A 5,952-nucleotide genomic window follows, 5' to 3' on the forward strand; every position below is an offset into this window, starting at 1 on the left:
GAAACATGGGTAAATTTGTAAATACAACGAATCAAGGCAAGCCATCGGCACAAGCAGTTTTTTTAGAACGAATCAATAAAGAAAAAAAATCATTGAATAACAAAGTTCTGTATAGCAGGAAAAAGAGATATCTGAAAATTACAGTTCATCAGTTCAAGCTCCAAATTTTTTATTGGTACATTTTATACATGATATATAATAGATAAATAAGTATTTTTGTAAGATATTAGGGGCTATATTGGTTCCATAACATCTAATATGCAGTCATTTTATTAGAAAAATTCGTTGTTGAATTCACTGGCATTTTTAAATTATAAATTCATAAACAACATTCATGTCTATGTTTTTTGCCATCTAAATATAATCCAAATTCACCAATATCCGTATGTTAGGCTACAAAATCAAATAGATTTAGGTATATGGTATTCTATTGTGAAGTACAATAAGATTGAAGCAAATAAATTGCAATAGATAAACATCATTGTTACCTGAACAACACTATTATGTGAAGAACATTGTTATCTAAAAAACAGTGAATCAAAAAGATCCATGCCAAAATCTTCGAGATAAATGGCAAATACCTGATACTCATAGACTCCAGGAGCCTCATTTCTCCTGCAAGGCAGCCACACATCATCACAGTAGACGCAACAAGAGACAAAGCCTTCACAATATGGCCAGAGAACGAAATATCTCCATCAGCAATAACTGTTACATCGTAATCCTTTACCACAGTTGCAAACTTGCATACAGCCGTTGCCTACAAGAATCAAATTTATGTAATTAACAAACTGCAGGGAAAAAACAGGCAAATGAAAGGAAATGGAGCCTTCCAGATGTCATTATAAGCATGTATCAGATGTGAAAAACTTGAACATTTGTGTGCAGGGTGAGAAGTCAAAAATTATAAACAGGATAACCAAAAATTTCAATACAAGTTATTCAAATCTGATTAGAATAATTGCCCTCAGTATATTAACAAGCCAAAACAAAAGATTTTGAAATTCTTTCATGGTATATAGATAACTAACACCCATACACAAAGCAGGTTCACTAATTACACTAGGGGCCAATCAGCTTATTTTATTAATATATTCCACTATTACTAGCTACTGTGTTAAGAATTGCTTCAATTCATCTAATTCAGTTTTTCTGCTTGTCGTTAAGCTTCCTGTGTTTCTGTTATTCGTCTTCTTCCTCGTAACTGGTTTGCACCATAATTTGTTTGGTTTATAGTGTTGAAAGTAATTCCCATTTATAAAAATGCATAAGAGTGAATTCTAATTCTTGGAACTAACAGTATGATTGAGTTTAAAGATCGAGGGCAATGACATGCTTTCAATTTAGCATTCGTATCTTTAATTTCAAAAAGAATATTACATAAAAGAGCGATTGAGTTAAAATATTAATTTTTAATTGAAATAATAACAAAGAAAATTTATACAAGGGAGATAACAATAAAACTCATTTGAATTTTGAAATAAAATATGAATTGGGTTCACATGGTCTTGCAAAATAAACACACATCAACTTCATTAATTATCACACATTTCTGGAACTAAGATCCAAACATTTTTAAACACCAACTGTGAAACAAACTTACACTAGACATGGAATAAATAATGGGATGTTCACGCTTATAGAAGAAAAAATTCCCCACCAGCATCAATTGACCACTTTCCTCTTATGCTTTCCTCTTATGCAAATGAGCATATGCAAATGAGCATTTATATCTTTCAAATACCAATTTTTGTATGATGACAATAACACAAAAAGCAGGATCTCCATGGCATGATAAAACATTATAGTCTGGCGCAGCCTACAATACAAACATAGCCCACAAAGCAAAAAAGGTCTCATGCACCTTTTGGTTATAAGACATAAAAGGGGAATTTACATAAATGCCATATAATTCTTATGCATCTACATATCTAACATCTAAGCATTGATATTTACATTTATAACACCTAAAATTTCAATATCCCATAAAGCATACAATTTGATTTGCATATATTTTCTCTTTGATTAATGATTAATATTAACTATCTTTAAGCAAAATGCCACTTAAAAAAAAGACAGTGAGCATAAAACCCATCCTTATCATAAAAGTCCAATGGCCCTGGCAATTTCGTTCAAGAGATTATGCGCAACACTGAAATCAATCAAGTTCTTCAGTTAGTATAAAACTTCAAAGACTTAGTGATGGAACAAACAGAAGAATATTCTCAACAAAATTTACCAATCCTCTACCGACTGCACAAACTTCCTGTGTTGTTCCTGTGTTGTACAAATTGAACCGGATCCCATCCCTACCCTTAATCCGTCAACGTCGACCACGTTCAAGTTTTGCGCTTGGGACATCTCCACCACATTGCATACTTAATCAAATCAATTTGATACTTCGAGTTACCCTGTAACTATCCATGACCTCCTTATCCTCTTCTCTAGTACCTATAGCGGACCCGAACAAAAATTTCCCACCACGGCCCAAAGATGGCACTCCAAGCTTAGGGAAGTTGCGGATCCGCTCCAAATCCTCAGCCTTGAAGAGATCAACAACTTCCCCTTCCTCTCCTGCCAATGCCACCAGCTCCAGCCCCTCCCCTGCTAAAAAACCCACCACCTGCTCGATATAATACTTCGAGGGATTGACAGCGGTGGCAGTCGCTTATACTCCAACACTGGAGAAGCCTTATCGGTCACCGCTTCCCAATTAGAATGGAAAACGACACCCATCGACTTCGATTTATAGCTTCCTGACTCAGTGACAATCGCGAATGGCGCAGAGCCAAAAATCGGTAGCGGAGGACACTGCATCGGATGGGGCGAGAAAGGATGGCTCCGAGACGAAGGGGATGCGACGCGACTTGGCATATCAGATGATGGCATCCTGATGAGTGGGTGCGGCATTGCAGTGGATGATGGCGGCCCCGTCGAGGGAGGCCATGGCGACGGACATGGAGGCCTCAGATACGGTATCCACGGGAAAGGCTACGCAAGGGATAGAGAGAGGGAGGTAGTGGGAGAGATGGGTGGAGCGGTCGACCGCATTGACTGGGAAATCAATGTAATGGGGGAGAAAGATCACATCGTCATAGGAATAGGAGAAACCCTGCAAGAAGAGTCGGGAGGTAGGAAAGGCGTCATCGAACTCGACCGCCGCAGCTACTCCATGTCAAGGACGGGAGGTTTTTAATGCTTCAATGGTTTTTGGAATTTTTGCCCGAGGGAACTATTTGCAACGGTGTTCAATAGTTATCACTCGAAAGTACATTTGCCATGGCAATCTCAATCCGAAGCAGTTCTGAGGGCCTTTATATGTTGTCACTTGTGCTTAATTGGACTCATCTCATAAATCTGTGGTACACTTCAACAACCTGCTCAGAACAACTCCAATAAGTCATCAATGCCGTAATAACTCTTCAATAACATAATGTGAAGAACCAATCCAACAATGTCGCGGCTTCAATAACTCCCACAGAACAGTTCCAATAACTCCGCAATAACCACCAAATAACACTGCACGGTGAACGACTCTAATAACATTAGTGGTTTCACTTTAATAACTCATGCAGAACAACTCTAATAAGTCTCCAATAATACTGCAATAACTATTCAATAACACCTCATATTTAATAAAATGATAAAAAAAAAAGGAATACAATGTTACTCTCTTGTTTCTCTAATGAAATCAGACACCAATCACATTATACATTGAAGAGTTATGGGGTGTTATTGGGGACTTATTGGAGTTGTTCTACGGGAGTTATTGAAGTGGAACTGTGGAGGTTATTGAAGCGGTTCACCACATGATATTATTAGAGGGTTATTGGGGGTTATTACGACGTTATTGAAACAGTTATTGGAATTGTTCTGTGGGGGTTATTGAAGTTGAACCATAGATATTACGCAAGTATAAGCCCTATAATTAATAATTGATAGGATTGAACATAAATAATTTCGCTTCGAAAATATAAAACTCAACGATATGTTAGCTTGGGAAGTCACTGAGGGTCGTCTCTGTTCTGTGACATGCCCTAGTCTTCGCTCCTTTGATTTCTAAAATAAATGTCCTTACTTGGTCCTTTCCCACTTGTTATTTCTTACAAACTACCTTGAAAACCCAAACTTTGAATATCTTGAGGACGAAACTCTTAATTTTTATCGAGAGTTTTATTAAGTGACTTCGGTTATTTAGGATATAATTAACTATAGAGATTTGCCCTTATAGAGACCTTTAGAACCCAAGTAATATAAACTCTATCTAATTCTTATATTAGATAAGGGAATGTATCTGTTAACATATAAAAAGGTTCGCATATCAAACAAATGTTATAAGTTTCTCTAATTTATATGATCAAGCCCATTGTCAAGTAATGTGCATATCTCTCACGATGGTGCATTGCTTGTTGTGTTGTGCTCGATTATTTAAACAATTAAATGCATGAGATCTTGTTAGTCTCATATTTTTCAAAAAGAAAATAAAATATTAATTTTCAAATCAAAATTATAAGTATATTAAATCATAGAAAAATTATTTTCAAAAACTAAAGTGACGGATAGTTTCTGCCGACTCTACTGGGGAAAGTTCCTCTTTTCATTTAGATCAGAAGGTTTTATCTTCATGCATCGACAGTGCGCATATGTCCCTCGCGGGCCAGACTACCATTCTTTTATTGTTATGTCTTGCTCATTTTTGTCTTGAGCGAGTCTAATCAACTCTTTTGATTCTAGAACATTCTGTTTAGTGACCCCTAAACATAGAGGTTCCACAATCCTTTGACCTTTAAAGTGGGTCATATCCCTAATAGGTGTGGAGTGATGAGTGGGTAAGTTTCGAAGTGAATCCTTCTTGCGTTTATTCTTCACGTTCCATTAGAATGGGTCTTAAATTTCAAGCTCACTTGCATAACTTCCAAAATCACTTTTACCTTTAACAAAAATAGAACCTTCATAATGACAACAAAACACGACAACATTCGAAAACAAACGAAAACAAAATAACATACATGAAAACAAAATAAACACCCAAAATAACAATGCTAAAAGACAACGAAAAAAAATTCACTTTGATAAGTTTCGAAAGAAAATTCCAGTTATAAAGACAATTAAATTTGGTACTTTCGCCTAAGTCAAGTACGTTCAGAACAGAATACAATGTGTTGCTGACACTCAAAACTTTTCACCTATTCTTTCAACATGCCAGCTAGCGGCTCCACTTGTTACGAAGCTTCAATGATCCAGTTTGGATCTGGATTCCGTAAGTTCGAGGTGCTCCTCTGGAAAGTGTCGTATGTGATAGTCAAGAAGACTCCCCATAACATTCCGGAGCCATCTGCTACCTTTAAATTCAATTATGGAGAGGAGTTCTTGAATCTCAAGAAAGCTAGAGTTGTAGAGATTGTAGTTAAGGCTGTATTACCCGTTGCTACCAAGACTGTGAGAACTGTTATGCATACTACCACCGGATACGCTGTCAAAGCCACTGCGACCTCGCTGCAATTGAAAGGAAAGAGGGTGTTGTATGACAAAGAATCAGCTAAAATGTTTATCCCATGTTGACCTCAATTTTGGTTGAGGTTTAGTTCCTCCTCTTTAATAGCCTAAGGTCTAGCCATAAGACTTTTCTTTTTGACTATTCCTAGAAAACTAGACATGGAACCCTCACCACTAGAAATTCCAAACTTTTCTCTACTCAGCTTGAAGTTCCACATGTTGCTCTCAACCTCTAAATACTTAGTAGGTGGGGTCACTGTGGGGGAAACTCAGGATAAGTCACCCTTAGGATTGTTGGACCTTAGGGTTGACCTTGGGTGTTGGTCTGGAGCTAAGGCACTCACTAAATTTATCTACACCCACATTCACTCACAACCCTGAGCTCAAATTTCTAACTTAGATCCCTTGATCTTTTGGGATACTCATGTAGATGGTCCCCTAAACCTACTAGCCCTA

At 37.1% G+C, this 5,952-nt stretch overlaps 1 pseudogene; it reads right to left on the reverse strand.

The window, feature by feature from the left end:
• Positions 1 to 501: 501 nt before the first annotated feature.
• Positions 502 to 3,281, reverse strand: LOC110020729 (annotated as a pseudogene).
• Between the last annotated feature and the right edge of the window lie 2,671 nt (positions 3,282 to 5,952).

The sequence above is a fragment of the Phalaenopsis equestris genome, unplaced genomic scaffold (genome assembly GCF_001263595.1).
Source record: "Phalaenopsis equestris unplaced genomic scaffold, ASM126359v1 Scaffold000107, whole genome shotgun sequence".
NCBI classification, from domain to species: domain Eukaryota; kingdom Viridiplantae; phylum Streptophyta; class Magnoliopsida; order Asparagales; family Orchidaceae; genus Phalaenopsis; species Phalaenopsis equestris.